This window comes from Scyliorhinus canicula, chromosome 20, assembly GCF_902713615.1.
Source record: "Scyliorhinus canicula chromosome 20, sScyCan1.1, whole genome shotgun sequence".
In the NCBI taxonomy this organism is placed as follows: Eukaryota; Metazoa; Chordata; class Chondrichthyes; order Carcharhiniformes; family Scyliorhinidae; genus Scyliorhinus; species Scyliorhinus canicula.
The window spans coordinates 14,084,848-14,104,341 of NC_052165.1; positions in this window are offsets into that span (position 1 = coordinate 14,084,848).

Below are 19,494 nucleotides of genomic sequence, written 5' to 3' on the forward strand. Positions count from 1 at the left end.
TAAATTTAAAGAAAAAAAGAGGACCTTTACTTAACTTCGGGGTGACCGGCTCTGTGTGGGGGATAAGGCCTTTATCTGTGTCCATGTGGGTCGGTTGGAAGTCTTCAGGTTCGTCTCGGCTGGGCTCGTCCTTCAGGTAGCGATCGCGGGACCTTGAACTTGGCTGGTTGTTCTGCTGCAATTGGCCGCACACAGGCCGGTCCAAAAGAGGCCAATCCTTAGTGCACAGGGCTTCTTATCCTTCTTCTCTTCCGCGGCCTTTTGGGCGGTCCTATCTCCAGCTCCAATGGATCCATAGGGTTTCGATCACCCTCATTGATCCTGGCCAATTAGGGGCGGATACCTCGGTGGCTGTGCGGGTCCCAGCTATCATTGACCTCGGCACGTAGGCCTTTCCAAATAAGGGGAAGTGCCGCCGGTTAGCCTGCTACTGCTGAAGCTCCTTGATTCAAACTCTATTATCCTGGGGGAAATGGTGATTGACTTTTAATGGTTGCAAATTTTGGTCAGGCCTGGCTTCTTTGCGCAATACACAGGGGCTTTGTACTTGTCTGTATCCAAGTTGACCACAATTCCCATGGTCCGTTGCAGGTGGCCTTTTTAGATAGCTACAAGGAATAGAGGAGGAGGGGAGACAGAGTGGAGGAGGAGGGGAGGGAGAGAGGAGGGGGAGGAAGATAGGAGGAAGAGGAGTAAGAGGAGGGAGAGCAGAGGAGGAGGGGAGGGAGAGAGGAGGGGAAGGACAAAGGAGGAGAGTGAAGTTAGAGAAGAGGGGGAGGGAGAGGAGGGAAGGGACAGAAGAGGAGAGCAGAGGGAGATTGGAGGCTGGAGGGAGAGAGGAGGAATGGGGAGGGAGGGAGCAGGAGGAGGGGGATAGAGGGAGGAGGCCGAGGAAGGATAGGGGAGGAAAGGGGGTACGAATGGAGGGGCTAGAGAGAGGAGCAGGAAGGAATGAGTGATGGGCGAGAGTGAGAGAGAGAGAGCAGTGAAGAGGGCAGGAGGGAGGTGGAGAGGGGGGAGATCAGGAATGAGGGTGGAAGGAGGGTGACAATGATGGAGAGGGCATGAGGGGAGAAGGAATGAGGTGATGGGGAGGCAGAGATATATGTGGCAGGAAGTGAGGGGTAGATTCCGCCTGGGGAGGGGTATATTGCTCCAAGAGTTGAGGGTAGTAGAGGGTGTGGGAGTTAGGACAGGGGTGAGGGGCATAGGAGGGATTAGTGAGGTTAGAGGGGGTGGCGAGAATGGGGATGGGCATTTGGTAGTGCAGGACTGTGATAGGGATGATGGGTAAGGGTGATGGGTTGGGGTATGGGGACTAGGATGGGGTGGGGGTGGAGCAGGGAGCAGGGCTGGTAGATGTTGAATGTAAGATGCGGAGTGGGAGTTGGGAGGTAGAGGGTGTAGGTGGGAGGTAGGAGTGGAGTCTAGGATGGGGTGTGGGGAAAATTTTTTAAAAATAAATAATTTTTTTAAAAAAAAGGGTGGAGTGTGGGAGGGTTGTTGGGGCGAGAGGAATGGGGGGGGTAAGGATGGAGGGTCAAGGTGGTGGGTGTTAAAAAGGGGTTGGCATTGTAGTAGGGGATGAGAGTTGGCGGTTATGATTTTGATGTAGGAGGGGGTGGGACAAGTCTGGAGACTAATCCATACCTAGTGCCTGACCCTGAAAAAACCTATTTAAAATTCTGGTTTAATTCTAAACACATTAGCTACAGCAGTTTAAGAAGGCAGCTCACCACAGTTTTCTCAAGGGCAATTAGGGGTGGACAATAAATGCCAGCAACGCCCACATCCCAGAAATGAAAAAAAAAACCTCAGATGTCTATAATTAAATTCAGAGCTATCCCCGTGTGGATATAGAATTAGTTTTAAAAATTATCCCTGCTCTGCCGGCTAATAAATTGTAACCATTGACTCAATCCTAAAGTTTAAGGTCCTAATTTTTTTATGCATTCTACCTAATACCTAAAATCTGCTTAAATATATCTCTGTACTCGATGACACTGGATATTAGGAAGTGGGCATGTTCAATACAAGGCCCGTCCATATTAATTGCTAATGTGTGTTCTTGGCCATACTGTAGGAACAAATTTCCAAGTACGGCAGCTAGGGATTTTGTTAATTTCCATTAATATTCCATCTGTGAGTGCTTAAACAGGCCCGGCCTCTTGCTGCGATAACACTTTGGAGTTCCCCGATGGGCTGATCCATGAGGGATTAACACCAATGATATCAGCTGAATGGTTGGTTTATGGACCACAAATGAGTGAATCGAATAGATTTAAGTAAATTTGATTTGTTACAACACATTAGTATTGACAATATACATTCAGATCCCGGCTAGGCATGCCCTGTGGGTATCATAGCTGGTCGACTTTATACAGAACTTAACCGTGGATGATTCAGGGCTCCCCACCTTCTTAGCGGGGGAGTTCGTATTCAACGAGATTGATTGCTCCAACTCTGCAGGTCTCGTGTGGTTTATATAACAGGTTGCTGTTCGCAATTGATCTACGTTTCAGATCAGATTATGCCTTAAAAATCGCTTTCTAACAGAGTATTTCACCTAAGTGCAAATTACCACCATTGTGCGTAGGATTGTATCGACATTTTCAGGTGAGAACATGGGAAAAACCAGCCCATAGTTGTTTTGTAATTAACCTCTTCCACATTCATGTTGGGAATCGTCATGGTCGCTGGGTGACCCCTTCTCCCCATATGTTAAATAAAGCACCTGTTGTGGTGATATGCATCACTGTAGATACACAAGGGGTTAATGTAAGTACACGTAGACTAGCTAGACACTAGAGGGAGCACCAGAGACATGACACACAGACACTCAACCAATAGGTCAGTAAGATAGGACACAACCAATGGGCATTCAAGATACACACAGAGGTGGCACTACCACAGGAGGGCATTACACCAACCCATATATAAAGGACACAGCACACATAATCTTCCTCTTTCCAGTGGAGACACTCAGTGAGTACAGTCACAGGGTTGATTCAACATCACACCCACCACGTGGATTGTAGCAGACTGGTTCGTCAGTCTGAGTAGCTACATAAGGATTAACAGTAGAGGCGAATCCGAGTAGGAGAATTGTAAGTAGTTTAATAAACGTGTTAAAGCTATCTCCAAGTCTGAACATTCCTTTGTCAGAGTGAACATCAAGGAAGCAGCTTATGCTACGCGAAGAGCATAACAAGACACCTGTCTCCGGAGACAAGCACATCCTATCTTGCTGCCTCACTTCTCCACCCCCTCCCTACCTATAAGATCTACACAGTGATATAAAATGATGGGATTCTAGTTGAGTCAGAACACGTGCTTTTACTGAACCAGCCATCAGCTCCATATGGCACTGCCTCAAGCAGCAGAAAATCCAGGTTGTTCTGCTCTCTGTATTCACCAGCATCAGCTACAAAAGCATCTCAATTAGGTGAGGATTGCTAATAAAAAATATTTTCATGTGTCGTTTGAATTTTTCAAGTTAAACGCCGCTCCCTTAGCATGGGAGACTCACTTTATGCTGCACTTTCATATTCTCACTTGTCATTCTACTGTGGCACTTTGAACACATTCTAACTGTTCTCTTTCCACCACCAGCTCCTCCCCCACACTATAGTTAGAGCACTCAGCAAATTATTTATGTAATCATAATATCCAGAGCAGGCGGTAATTGGCCTGCTGATGTAGATGAACTGGAGGAATTTCAACTGTCAAGTAACCTGCTTCGGGCATTTAATAAGCTATACAGATTGCGTCAAGTATTGTGTGACTTCATTCATTAAACCAGGTTCTAATTGACCTTAACTGTTTTTCCGACAGATACTTTGGGGAAGTGCAATTTTCTATTCCCAATTTGATGAGCTCCTGCACCTCACTTTCAGCAAACCTGAAACTTCACAGTTTGATTTCCACGTGTCTTTGGCTTCAATTTCATTAAGTAACTTCATTGGTAACTTAGATTAAACCCAACGCAACCCAACAAAGTCAAGGTCAACTGTTTGACCTTGAGCAGAGTTTTGCTTTCCATTTCCAACCTCAAACCTCCAGAACTTTTCCCCCAACTCTCTTGGCCATCTCTCCTGGATTAAGGACATCATGCCAAAAGGGAGAAATTTGGCCTTGCTGCACCCATTCTTTGGGCCCCAATCCAAGGGCCCCTGAAATATATCTAATGCCAACTGGGCTGGGTAATGAGCTAGAGGAGTCTGCGTGTGGCGTAGCACCCAGCATCGAAGAGCGGCAGCAAATACTGGTGGTAGGGACAGCCTGGGAGAGGGCTTGCGGGAGGACGATGCCCTCTTCCACTTCAGGAGGATAGAAATGGGCATTTCAGGATGAAGAGAAAACTCCTACTTGCACAATGTGATGTCATCGCCGAGGGCATCAAACATTGCCAATGAAGAATGTGATGACTTTGGACGTCACTGCAAGGCAGGCTCCAACAGGCAACACATCCTGCTGCAAGAGGCCACACAAATTTGTAAAGGACTAGCGGGTGAAGCTAAGATCTGTCCTGAAAAAGCATAACCCACAGTGTCCACACAAATCCTAAGGACCTAAGTGTCTGCTGATGTCCCTTTAAATTCAACCTCTGCTTCTGGCAGTCAGTTTGTGAAGCCAATCCTATGAGCTTTTAGTTACCAGGTATGCTGGTGGCTGCGACTTTAAACCCGCCAGTTCAAAGTGCAATATTGGACTCCTATCTGAATTTATACAGGACGTAACCGCTGGCTTCTTACTGCACCCTGAGACAGCTCCACTATAGAAAGAGTGGCCAGCGGGAAGACCGCACTAAATTGTTTATCGTGATTTTTAACTTCTCACCCATCCATTTCTCACTGGGCATACGGGTTAAATCACCATCATTTCAGAAAATTCTAGAACAAATCAAGCATTAATAAAATCAAATTAAAACATTATGATGCAAAACTATTACAAGTGAACTCTGACTTTGATTTGAAAGTTTTGCCACATGGAATATTGATAGGTCTAAAAAAAATCAAAGGATCTATCACGTTTATCTCGTCACCACATACCCCTGGACCTGGATCTTAATGACTTGACACAACAGGCTTGGTGTGTTATGTACTCTGGGATAACACAGGCTGCAACTGGATGCAGCTTTGACCAAAAGATACTCCAGACCTTGAAGTTAGTTCAATCTGATTTATTGAACCAGTAGCACAGTTATTACAGTTCTCTATGAGTTTGACTCTCTGCTAACTTAAGTGTGGTTACTCTGTCTGACTGAACCAGACTAGCTCTTAGCCACGTGCTGGAGGTGTGTTACTGTACATACACCCTGACTCACTCTGTAGATGTTCAACAGTGGAAAGAGGCAGAGTGTGAGTGCCTCGTGCCTTTTATAGTGAGATACCACCCCTGAGTGTCCTGCCTGCTCATTGGTTATGTCCTGTTCGCTGTGTTCATTAGCTACCTGTCTGTGCCTTCATATCCTGTTCTCTGTGTTCATTAGCTGCCTGTCTGCATATCATTATCTGCATGTCTGCCTATCATGACAAGGCTAACCAACAGGCCACACACAATGCCACTCGTGCTGTTCCAGGTATTTGAATGGGTCGAGAGGACAGCATCGATTGGGAGACTTAATTTCCTTGTAACCGTTTCCTTGCTAGCCGACCGTATGCCAATCATCCGGGATACAGTGATTCAGGACCCTGCTGAAATGATGGAAGGATGCTTTCATCTTTTTTGTCTATGATGTGTCCCAGTGCAGATCAGGCTTGAGGATCAAAGATTACAGCAGAAATTCAGATCTGAGTCAGGCAGGCTCAATGTAATTTATTCCTGGGACCTGGAGAGATAGGTCTGCATCGAGCTGGATATGCTGCTGCCAAACTCAAGATAAACGGCCTTTACTTTGCCAGTATAAGTCAGGTCAATCACCTAACAGGGCCTGATCGGGCATGCAATGGAAAATATATCCGTCCTAATCTCTGTGTTGATAGATTGCTTGGGTTTTGTGGCTTAAATTTCAACCGGATGCTGTGTCCATTTGGGTTGCTGAGTTTTGTTTCTGTGAATTTATGCCTAAACTCTACGGACCTAAGTAAGTGGGGCATGTCTCATGAGGAAGTGTCTACATTACATGACAGACAAAAAAAGAAATCCACCTTTTGTGGTGGACTTAAATTAACCACAGGAGTCCCAGGAAAAGTTACCACAGTCTGATCATGGAATCATAGAATTTACAGTGCAGAAGGAGGCCATTCGGCCCATCAAGTCTGCAACTCTCTTCGGAAAGAGCAACCTACTTAAACCCACGCCTCAACCCTATCCCCGTAGCCCAGCAACCCCACCTAACCTTTTGGACACTAAACAGCAATTTAGAATGGCCAATCCACCTAACCTGCATGTCTCTGGACTATGGGAAGAAACCGGAGCACCAGGAGGAAACCGAGGTAGACACGGGGAGAACCTGCGGACTCCGCAGAGACAGTGACCCAAGCTGGGAATTGAACCGGGTCCTTGGCTCTGTGAAGCAACAGTGCTAAACAATGTGCTACTGTGCCGCCCTCAAGTACGGAGGGAACTAACCCAGCAAAGCTTCTGAAGGAGCATCTTCTTCTGATTCAGTTCTCAGAGCTCTCTGACAGCAATCACAGGGAGAGCACTCTAAAACCATTCTCTCTCACAAGTCACAGAACAGACTGCTTGGGCGTGATTCTCCGATGCCGCGCGGCATCGGGAAAGCCGTCATGAACTCGGCCGAGTTTCACGACAGCATCGGAGGCCGCTCCTCGCACCCTATTCCCCCCCCCCCCCCCAGGGGGCTAGGAGCGGCATTGTGAGAAACTTGGCCGCCGGACCTTGACGCTTGCGTCAAAGTGGCGCGCCGAGAATGACGCGACGGCGGCGCCTAAGTGACGTCAGCCGCACATGCGCAGGTTGGCCGGCTCCAACCCGCGCATGCGCGGTTGCCGTCTTCCCCTCCACTGCCCCGCAAGACATGGCAGCTTGATCTTGCGGGGCGGCGGAGGGGAAAGAGTGCGTCTCTTAGAGACGCCGGCCCGACGATCGGTGGGCACCGTTCGCGGGCCAGTCACCTCCTGAGCACGCCAGTGGTGCTCGATCCTCCCTCCACCCCCCACAGGCCCCACACTTACCTGTCGCGCGATGTTCACGCCAGCAGCGACCAGGTGTGGTTGGCGCCGGCGTGAACCGGTCGGGTTCGTCAGGCCGCTCGGCCCATCCGGGCCGGAGAATCGCTGGTCGCCGTGAAAAATGGCGAGCGGCGATTCCGCGACACTCCATTTTGGGGGGGGGGGTGGGAGAATCGCGGGGGGTGCCAGGGCGGCATGTCGTGATTCGCCCGGCCCTCCCGCGATTCTCCCACCCGGCATGGGGAGCGGAGAATCGCGCCCCTTATTCGGTTAGTCAGTACACAGAGCATTGTTTTAAAATTCTGATCTTGGCTACCTAGGTTTATTATTAAAATTTCACCCAGGAGCTTGTTTGCAATCTAGCTAGAAAACTGTTCTTCTAAAAAGCAAACAACTTTGCTGCCGTCTTCTGCTGATCCCAAATCCCTGAGGTATAGCATTTGGTTAGCATATGCTGATGCAAGGGTGTTAGGTGTTTTACGAAGCCAATTACTTCACTCTGTGAATTTATTAGCCGCTTGGTTTGGAGATGTTTGAAGATGGTGATGGGTTTCCACATATTTCAGACTTCTGATGGAGCAAAAAAAATAGACATCCTATTAAATTATATGTGGTTATGATCTGAAAACCTATTTTTACTTTTGCCATATAAATGGTCATTTTATCCTTCCCTTTCATCCAGTAATTTCAAACTAAAATGTAGCCCAAATTCATTATTTCACTGTAATCGACAAGGGCAATAGATGGTGGTAAATAGTGCACAAAATTAATTTTTATTCTCTGCACAATAATCAATTCAATTTGTATGAAAGTGAACTTCACCTTTAGTGATAAGTGGGTTCTTTCCATTTGAAAGTGAATATTCTGGTGTGGTCTGTTGTTAGTTTTGTTTGGTGGTGTTCAATTTCTTTGTTATTATCATGCCTCATTCATTCATCCCAGCTCAACCTAGCAGTATTGTCTGACGATTCCCAGTCTGGTATTAGTCGACACACGTAGAGCTCAATGGATAGCTGCATTTAATAATTTATTATAACTTGAACTGGCTGGCTGCGAGGTTTTTTTTGTGTAGTCTATTGCAGAGATTAAATAGACGGAAAAAGACCCCCTGTCAACAGATCATTATAAATGAACCCGAGGAGAAAGGGTTTCACAAGGGTTTTACACCACAGTAAAAGTCCCAGAACTTTAAATCTCATTTGCTTGTAAACTAGTGAGTGCATTGAGTGTAACAATTGAAGCTCTTCCGATTTTATTTTTATTTCCTGCAACGAATGTAAATGTAAGGAGAACAAAAAGATCTCAATTGCTCAGCAAAGACACATGTCTCTCATCATTCAAGAGGCGACAGCGCCAGCTTTCAAATTATTTTTAATTATTTTTATTTCCAGTTCAATGACAATTTATTGAATGTGCACAGGACAAAGACACATGAGCTGCACGTGGAATTTGTTCCTCTGCTTTCCATGAGGACATACTCACAGGGCTCATAAACGAAAGCAATTTGATTTTCACCGTCAACCAATGTTTACTTAATTCCAGCTTGTGGAGGAGGCACTGAATCTTGCTGAGATATATGGTTCCATGGGTCCAGTATCACCGTGAGATCGTACCCCTAAGCCTGGAGATAAATTTCACAAACGTTCCTCTTCCTTCTCAGCTGAGCTGACAGTAAAACCAGTTGTTGCTCCAATTAAAATCAGCTAACTTAGTGTAACTGGAAATTGAGCCTACAGCATTTGAACTGCATGTTGTTGAAGGACCTGGTAACTGAGGGGTTAAGATAAGCTTGAGCACAGTATTGCCTGCAAGGTGATATAAGAAGGCACATGACCTAGAGCTGGGCCAGTCTAGAAATGAATAATAATGTGTAAAGATCTGGTGTCCTCTTATTACCTACTGTAAATATGTACATAGTTCTGTGCTGTTAATAAAGACTTCCTTGTAACTTACACAAGGCTGCTTCATGATGTCCAAGCAATGTCCTTCAAAGGCAGTGGCAGCAGAATGTGTCATGGTAACAGCAGTAGGATTCATCACACAACACTCTGTACCATCTGTTACAATATGGGTTCTCCGGCCTCGCAGCTGCCTGATTCTCGGCCGCGGGAGACAGTGCGCCGTTCGCTGCCGGCAGCAATGTCTCCTCCTGCCGATGTCAATGGGAATTTCTATTGAAGCAACCACACGCTGCCGGGAAATCGTGGCCAGCGGTGCACTGCCGGCGGGATCAGAGAATCCCGCTGCCAGTGGACGGCCAAAGAATTCCGTCCTAGATGTCTCAGTGCTGAGTGGCGGAATTCTCCGATCCCCGCAGGTTCGGGGAATCGCCCGGGGCCGGAATAAATCCCGCCCCCGCCGTGGCCGGAATTCTCCGCCACCCGGGAATCGGCTGGAGCGGGAATCGCGCCGCGTCGATCGGCGTGCCCCCCGCGGCAAACCTCCGGCCCGAGATGGCCCGAAGTCCTGCCGCTGACAGGCCTCTGCCGCAGGCGGGAATTAGAGCACCAGTGGTGCCGGCGGGATTTGCGGCCCGGGCGGGCCCCCGGGGTCCCTGGGGGGGCGGGGGCCAATCGGACCCTGGGGGGTGCCCCCACGGTGGCCTGGCCCGCGATCGGGGCCACCGATCGGTGGGCGGGCCAGTGCCGTGGGGGCACTCTTTTTTTTCCGCTGCCGCCACAGCCTCCACCATGGCGCAGGCGGAAGAGAACCCCCCTACCGCGCATGCGCCGGTGGTGACATCAGCGGCCGATAACACACCGGGGCATGCGTGAACCGGCGAAGGCGTCAGTCGTCAAAGGCAGTTGGCGCCCCTTTTAGTGCCAGTCGTCATGGCGCCAACCACTCCGGCGCGGGCCTAGCCGCTATAGGTGTGGAGAATTCCGCACCTTTGGGGAGGCCCGACACAGGAGTGGTTGGCGCCACTCCGCTACACCAGGACCCCCCGCCCCACCGTGTAGGGGAGAATCCCGGCCGAGGTCTTGGGCGGAATTCTCCGCCCCCCCGCAGGGTCGGGGAATTGCTCAGGGCTGGCATAAATCCCACCCCCACCGTGGCCGGAGTTCTCCACCACCCGGGAATCGGTGGGAGCGGGCATCACGGCCCGCCGATCGGCGTGCCCCCCTCGGCGATTCTCCGGCCCGCGATTGGCCGAAGTCCCGCCGCTGACTGGCCTCTCCCGCAGGCGGGAATTGGAGCACCTCTGGTGCTGGCGGGATTGGCAGCGCGAGCGGGCCCCCAGGGTCCTGGAGGGGGGGGGGGGGCGCGGTGCGATTGGACCCCGGGATATGCCCCCACAGTGGCCTGGCCCGCGATTGGGGCCCACCAATTGGCGGGCGGGCCAGTGCCATGGGGTCACTCTTTTTCTTCCACCGCCGCCACGGCTCCACCATGGCAGAGGCGGAAGAGAACCCCCCTACCGCGCATGCGCCGGTGGTGTCGTCAGCGGCTGCTGACGCACCGGCGCATGCGCGAACCGGCGAAGGCCTTTCAGCCAGCCCCGATGCCGGGCGGCGGGCGTCAAAGGTCATTGGCGCCGGTTTTGGCGCCAGTCGGCGTGGCGGAAACCACTCCGGCGCAGGCCATTCCGCACCTTTGGGGACGCTGGAGTGGTTGGCGCCACTCCGCTACGCCGGGACCCCCCGCCCCGCCGGGTCGGGGAGAATCCCAGCCCTTGAGACTTGTATGTTTAAACATGAACTGTTTCTTGTTAGTCTATTAAATATTTATAGATCTTCGGTGACTGCGATGCATGGTGCTCTGCCAGGGATGTCGGCTGCTTCCAGATTGGTCTCTCCGAGTCGATTACCATGTGACTCTACATACCATACCGTGGGTGGTACTATTCTACAGTCCACATTAACCCTTCCTCTCCAAGCCAGTGGAGAGGCTGTATTGAATACTTACCAATACCCAACTCCCAATTATTCCATCAGTGTCTGGACCATATGGTGAAATATTAGAGTCCGACACATGAGGATTGCCCTGACATCGAAATTGCTGCTGGGATAAACATCCACAATGTGCTGAGCAAAGTCACTCACCAACTGCACATTAAGGGCGTGTAACCCATTGTGGTTACGGCACATCTCTGTATTTAGATGCTGTGGTGCATTCAAGCGTAAGGGCCCTCCTTATTGTTCCTGCCCATTCCCTTATTTTTCCATTTCTTTTTTCTTGCAATTACCATTTTGATTCATGGATGATTAATGGGCCTGTGACTTTAAGGCAAAGCAGCTCAGACGTGGCCTGTGCCTTTAATATGAGCAAAGGATTGCGGCAGCAGGGGAGATCAGTGATGACTTGGCTGTTTGTCAATGAACTGACTCAAAGTGCTGTGCTTTGCCCAGTAACTGGTGGTGGTTCTGATCTCACTGAAGTGTTTTTTCAGAGGCAAGGCGGGGTTTCTAGTTTTACTTTTGGTTCTGAAGCTTGGGAGGAGCAGCTCTAAGTATCTCTCTCTCATCAGATGTACTCTCTCTATAGGGCTGGATTCTCCACAGCCTCGTGCCGAAATTGCGGCCACGCCGGGGCGGAGAATCCATTTTCCCGCAAGGAACCGGGACCAGCGCCCGTTACCCGATACTGCGGGCCCTGAAAAGCGGCATACTTGGGAAGTAAACCATGCCGCCTGGGACCTACCTGGAACCATTGCCCGCTCAGCCATTCTCCGCCGCCGACCGGCCGAAGTTCCGATGACATGGAACTAATGTGCTCCAGCCGGTCGGGATACTCATGTGATGATTGAGGACGGGCCGATCGGAGGCCGGGGGGCCTTATAGGTGGTCGAGGAATGTTTGTGCAGGGGTTGAGGGTCGGGCGCGTGGCTGATCGGAGGGTTTCTGTTTTGGGTTTAGCTCCGCGGTCCGAGTCCACCATGGAGCATCGGAGGCCGCCACTGTGCGCATGCTTGGTCTCCGATCCGCAAGTGCGGGGGCTCGTATCTGCGGCAAAATCTGCGAGATCTTCTCCGGGTCCCTGCTAGCCCCTGGCAGGGCTAGGAATTCGAGTCCCTTTGATGCCAGTTTTTCTGGCGTAAAACTCTACCATTTTGATGCCGGCGTGGGGGACATAGTTCCAATAATGGAGAATCCAGCCCATAGAATATAGAATATAGGGCCTCACGGTAGCATGGTGGTTAGCATCAATGCTTCACAGCTCCAGGGTCCCAGGTTCGATTCCCGGCTGGGTCACTGTCTGTGTGGAGTCTGCACGTCCTCCCCGTGTGTGCGTGGGTTTCCTCCGGGTGCTCCGGTTTCCTCCCACAGTCCAAAGATGTGCCGGTTAGGTGGATTGGCCATGCTAAATTGCCCGTAGTGTAAGGTTAATGGGGGGGATTGTTGGGTTACGGGTATGTGGGTTTAAGTAGGGTGATCATTGCTCGGCACAACATCGAGGGCCGAAGGGCCTGTTCTGTGCTGTACTGTTCTATGTTCTAGAACATACAGTGCAGAAGGAGGCCATTCGGACCATCAAGTCTGCACCGACCCACTTAAGCCCTCACTTCCATCCTATCCCCCTCTAACTCAATGACTCCTCCTAACTGTTTTGGATACTAAGGGTAATTTATCATGGCCAATCCACCTAACCTGCACGTCTTTGGACTGTGGGAGGAAACCGGAGCACCCGGAGGAAACCCACCCAGACACGGGGAGAACGTACAGACTCCGCAGAGACAGTGACCCAGTGGGGAATTGAACCTGCAACCCTGGCGCTGTGAAGCCACAGTGCTATCCACTTGTGCTACCGTGCTGCCCTCTCGAGAGGGCATGATTCTCTCGAGACTGCAAACTATTTAAGTCAGCCCATGGGCTGGAAGCAGGGTTTAATGTAAGCCAAAGGGTCTCAACAAAGAAACAGGCCTGAAGGTGATCCTTTGAGTTGAAGGCTCAATTTAATAAAAGCTAAAGGCCGGGATCCTCAGACGGCGGGATTCTCCATTTTGCCGGTGCCCGGGGGTTTCCCAACGACGTGGGGCTGCCCCACAATGGGAAACCCCATTGACCGTCCGGCGTATCGGAGAATCCCGCCGGCGGGTTGGGGCAGAAATGCGGCACGGCGGGGCGAGAATCCAGCCCAAAGTGTCTCTCCAGGAGAAAGCCGACTGCTTGTGAATACTGAACGAATGACTTTGCAAGTAGACCATCACCAACTTTAACCAGAGACTTTGATCAACATGCATGCTGGGAGGAAAACTTGCTGCAAAAAACCATCATCTGAAGCAAGGATTCTTACCTTTGGCCCTTAATCCCTATTGTTTTACCCCTTTCTACCTCTCTGTGTTTGTCTGCTTTTGTGCGCGAGTAGAGGGTGGGAGGGCTAAAGGGGGGATAGTAGGTCCAAAATATTTCAGAAATTATTGGTTAATTCATTGGGTTGGGACTCCGGGAGCCTGTGGTGCTGGAATTGACCGTGCACTAGCCCAGGGTTAACACAAGACTGAGTCTGCAGGCCTAGTAGGTTGAACCAAAATGTAGAGCTTTATTTAGATGTTGTTGACATTAGAGGCTGCGAGGTTAGACTGCTTGCTTTCCCGCCCAAAAGGCCGAGGTGATGTCACACCGTCATTCTCTTAAAATGCCCCTCTTCATCTACAAGGCTACTTGTCAGGAAACCATGCAAATGCACAACATTCCCTTCCACTTTAAATTGAAGGTCCCTGACATGATTAATAGTGGAAAATTTACAATCAATTAGCAACCAATTGAGAAATCAATCAACAACAACAGTCAATATCTCAGGCGTTCCGGAGGTCGTCATTCGCTGTGTGGTTATCGGTGAACCTCAGGTGTCTGCTTTTTAGTGCTGCAACTTCTGGTGTCTTTGCCTTGTGTAAGCATCGTCAATGATTATCTTAACTGGAGTTGAGGTAGTGATCCGAGGTTAGATCAGAAGACCATAAGACATAGGAGCTGAATTAGGCCACTCAGCTAACGAGTCTGCTCCACCATTCAATCATGGCTGATATTTTCTTCCCCCCACCATTCTCCTGCCTTCTCCCCACACCCCCTGATCCCCTTATTAATCAAGAACCAATCTATCTCTGTCTTAAAGACACTCAGTGATTTGGCCTCCACAGCCTTCTGCGGCAAAGAGTTCCACAGATTCACCACCCTCTGGCTGAAGAAATCCACCTTATCTCTGTTTTAAAGGATCGCCTCTTCAGTCTGAGATGGTGTCCTCTGGTTCTAGGTTTTGCTACAAGTGGAAACAGCCTCTCCACGTCCACTCTATCCAGGCCTCGCAGTATCTTGTAAGTTTCAATAGGATTCCCCCTCATCCTTCTAAACTCCAACGCATGCAGACCCAGAGCCCTCAACCGTTCCTCATACAACAAGCTCCTCATTCCAGGGAACCTCGGCTGGACCCTTTTCAAGACCAGCACATCCTTCCTTAGATACGGGGCCTAAAACTGCTCACAATACTCCAAATGGAGTCTAACCAGAGGCTCATACAGTCTCAGAAGTACATCCCTGGTCTTGTATTCTAGCCCTCTTGACATGAATGCGAACATTACATTTGCCTTCCTAACTGCCGACTGAACCTGCATGTTAACATTAAGAGAATTGTGAACAAGGACTCCCAAGTCCCTTTGTGCTTCTGATTTCCGAAGCATTTCTTGAGCTAAAATAGTGGCAGGAGTCCACTTTTTACTTGTGATATAATTTCTTAGCAGAACTTTCCCCCAGGTTGACTCGATGTTTGAGGTGCTGTTTTCCCCAATTACTTTGTTTCGTGTCAGGTTCTCGGGAAGGCCAAGTTTGTCTCTTGGCACAGCTGGATTGTACTCTGGCAATTTTGCCACTGGCGCATTGACTCTTGTCACTGTAATTTAATCCACATGCCTTCTCCATATTATATCTTCTCAGGTTTGTACGGTGTAGGAAACCCACTGGTCTTTGTGCTAAAATAGTGGCAGGAACCCATTTTTTACTTGTGATCCATTTCTTGCCAGAACCTTTGACCCTGGTGAAAAACACAGGGCGGGATTCTCTGGTCCCCAGCCACGATTTCCAGCACCGCGCACCCCCACGGGATTCTCCGTTCCCACAGTGGGCAAATGGGGGTTCCCATTGTGGCCACCTCACGCCTTTGAGAAACCCACGGGCGTGGGTACGCTGCCAGCAGACCAGAGGATTCCGCCGATAGAGAACCCCACTGACAATGCTTCACCTTGTTTTTCTACCATATGACCTGATCCTGCTGCTTTTTCTCAATTATATCTTGTCTCGGGTGGTTTTAGCAAATCGAAAATGGTGGGTAGCGGACGTTTTACCATTAGCAACGACGGAGAAACTTAGGTTGTTGAGTGCATAGTATTCCTGGAATTGACATAAACGTTTAGACAATAAACCTTGGGCGCGATTCTCCCATATGGGGAGAAATCGTAAGGCTGGCGTCAAATCCGGGCAGGTTTGACGCCAGCCCCCCCCTTCCCGACCGGGAACCGATTCTGGTCCCCGGTCGGGGCTAGCATCCCGACGCCGTAAACTCCGGCATCGCGGGCTTAACGAATTTCGTTAAGCCCGCTTGCCAGAGTTAGCGCCGGCTGACTCGTCATATGACGTCACCCGCGCATGCGCGGATTGGAAGACTCCAACCCGCGCATGCGCGGATGACGTCATCGCGCATTTGCGCGAAACCCGCGCATGCGCGGGCCGGGATGCCCCTCAGCCGCCCCGCGAATGGATACTGCGGGGCGGCGGAAGGACAAAGAGTGCGCGGGCATCGGGCCGTGGTACTGCCGTGCCAATCGGTGCCATGGTTTTAAAAATCAACAGTTTACGGCCGTTTTTACGAACGGCCAGACCAGGTGTGTTTGCCGTTCGTAAAAACAGCCGTAAAGGGCTGGGAACTCGGTCCATCTATCAGCTGTGAATCGCTGCCGGCCGTAAAAAAACGGCGGCAGCAATTCGTATCGGGAGTCGGGCGTGGGGGGGGGGGAGAATAGCGGGAGGGCGTCGGAACAGCGTGGCCGTAAAATTTTACGAGCCACGCTATTCTCCGCACCGTCGGGAGTGCGGAGAATCGCGCCCCTTGTTCTCTGTTTACCTTCAATGAAAGTTTCATCATCTGCACAAAAGATTCAGCCAGCCCACTTGCAGTTATAATTATTAATTAGGTTATTAATTAGGGGTCAAGGGTACTGCTCTGCACACTGTACAGGATTGATAGTGACTGTAAAATTGCCACAAATGCGCACAGATCCATCCTTTTTCATCATGGGTCATATGGCGCTGCCCAATCACTCACATTAACCGGTTCTGAGACTCCTGGTCTGACCAGCCGATCCAATTCTGCCTCTTCCTTAGGGCTGATTGCGTACAGCACTGACCTGGCCTTTAAGCATCTTGCCTGACTTTTATTCTTCCTTGATCTTCAGCTTTACTGAGATTTCCTTAATGCTTCCCAGCTCATCATTGAAGACAAGGGCACGACTCTTCAAGATTTTAGGTCGGCATGATTCAGAATCTGTCAGGAGATTTACCTCCGCCCAATTTAATCTGATCTTTTACAGCCAACTTCTTCCTATTAGTGCCGGATAATCTCCTTCAACCATGTGCAAGGACAAATCTGCAATCCGTCCATTTAATTGCACCGTTACATTAATGTGGCCCCCTCAACAGAAACACTTCTCCAGCATAGATGTTTAACGCTATCTTCGAGGTTGCAGAGCGATGTGGAAGAGCTTTTCTTGATGAACAGTCTCTGCAGTGAGATGGTTGCCCCAATCTCCACCTCCATTTTCACTGGCTGACCATTGTGACGATGGGAGGATGTTAGGAAACTTGGAATACAAATGCAATGGGCAATTTAAGGGATAAAAGGCTGGGGTTAGAATATGTTTGTTTAAAAATAATTCCGTTTGCAGAGACTGAATGGTTTTAGCAGCCAGCAGATGCAATTAATGAAGGAATGTGTTTTTCAGGCTAGGCTAATGGACTGTGGGTTTGACTTGGGAGGTCCCTGGGGAGTTAATGTGCAGCCTGCAGAGAGAATTTGTTTGTTTTTTTCGCGCGGGGAGATTAGGTCATTGCTGGATAGAGCCGAGGAATGCAGAGAGACATTTTTGAAAAGCTGTGGAGAGAGGCAGTGAGTTTGAGGCCAAAATGTGTAATTTCAAGAAGGAATTAGCTAGAGCTCTTGGGGCTAAAGCGATTAATGGATATGGGGGGAAGGCGGGATCAGGGTATTGAACCTGATGATCAGCCATGATTATAATGAATGGCAGAACAGGCTTGAAGGGCCGAATGGCCTCCTCCAGCTTTATTTTCTATGTTTGGAGAAAATAATGGAGAGAGAAAAGGCTTGTGGAAGTGAAGTCCGATCTGGCAACCCTTGTGTTTATTAGACCACAGGTGAAGACAGTTTTTTTTCAGAGTGAGATAGGGGAAAAAGATTAATAATGGGCAGGAATCTCCACTTGGGTGACTTTGGGCTGAATTCACTGTTTCAGCAGCTAAGTGCGAGCTGAAATGGAGAACTCAGGGGCGTTTTACGCATGGCGATGACTTGCATTGGTCACACCGTACAACAGGGCGCCAGCGGTGCATGGACCCCCCAGCCCTCGCGGAAGCCCCCGCCCCCCCAGCCAGCGGCACGGATCTCAGCCGAGTGTGGGGTGCTGGATACAGTCTTCCACGCAGTCGGAAACTAAGCCCATCATGGGCAGAGCATCGTTGGAGGATCTTTTGATGATGCGCTAACATAGTTGCAACGGCGAGCGATGCAATTACAAGGCGTGGAGTCGGAGCTTTAGCTCACTAGGCTAAATCACTGGCTTTTAAAGCAGACCAAGGCAGGCCAGCAGCACGGTTCGATTCCCGTAGCAGCCTCCCCGGACAGGCGCCGGAATGTGGCGACTAGGGGCTGTTCACAGTAACTTCAATGAAGCCTACTCGTGACAATGAGTGATTTTCATTTCATTTTCATTTCATGTCTGCCAGCGTCAAACTGGCACCGGCCCCGATTTAATAATAATATTTTATTGCCGCAAGTATGAAGTTACTGTGAAAAGCCCCTAGTCGCCACATTCCGGCTCCTGTTTGGATAACCTGGTATTGGAATTGAACCCGCGCTGCTGGCCTTGTTCTGCATCACAAACCAGCTGTCTAGCTCATTGAGCTATTTAGGCGCCAGAATGGATTCTCTGCCCGATTACGATATCGGCGTCGGGCAAAGGAGAATCCCTCCCTACGTTCTCCCACCACTTTTACAGTCTTTTTGGAGTCGTAAAGCGGGATGCAATTCAGGGATGCAAATTTATGCCTGGCATAGAATACAAGGGATTCCCACAGAATTCCACTTCGGGGCTGCCACCTTGAGTGGGTGGCCCACTAGCGAGGTCCCGGAGCCAGCTACTCCCCTTCCCCCAACTGCAAATCAGCCCTGACCGCCCCCATCGTAAATCAGCCCAGACCCATCCCTCCCACTGAACAGCAGCCCCCCACACTCCTATTGCTTCAGTTCCACATCAAAGCATGGTAAATACAGTGAAATTACACACTTGCATGATTGGAATGCACTTACTGCTTGTAATGCACTTACCTGTCTTTGCTGTGGCCAGTGCTTATAAACATTGGGGTTCCACCACTCAGGTCACTGAAGCGTGAATGGATATGAATTGAGTGATCAAAGCTGTCAATCACAGACCACTACTCGAAAGCTATGAATGACTTGTTGCAGAAAATGGATCTGTGGGAACCAAAGCCAAGCACAGCTGTCTCCTTCTAGGAATGGTCATGGAGAGCTGCAAGGTAAGTATTACAGCTATAATGCTTCCCACTGCCCATGCCAGGACTTCTCTCTAGCTAGACAGTGGCCCAATTTCTGGGGGGTGGAGAGGTCTCTGTGGAGGGAGGGGGGGGGGTCTGTGTTTGGGCAAGATCAGTGGAGGGGGTTTCTTTCAGCCAGATAACCCTGTGGGGGCTACCGCTATTACAGGGGTCCTTTTGGGGGTTTAACCCTATTACAGGGGTCCCTGGGGCGGGCACCTATTACAGAGGTCCCTATGGGGGTCCCTATTACAGGGGTCCCTGGAGGGGTGGGGGTCTGCTGGAAGAGGCGTGGGAACATTGTGCATTGTTGGCTTGTGGTCCTCGGATGGCTAGGATGGTCTCTCCCAGCGTGGCTCTGGCATAGTGGATTTCATGGTACGGAAAGGCCCACCGCGATGCCCTACCCATCACGTTCACAATTGTTGAGATCACAAGTGTTCTGTACCCATGCTGGAGCATAGGGCGCTAATGTGCATCGTGAATCTCGTCCGTGCCACCAGCTGGTGGTGAAAGCATCTCGTTCGCATTGGCACTGGGCGCCAATCTGCATTTTCCCCCATTGCCCAATACGCCATTCC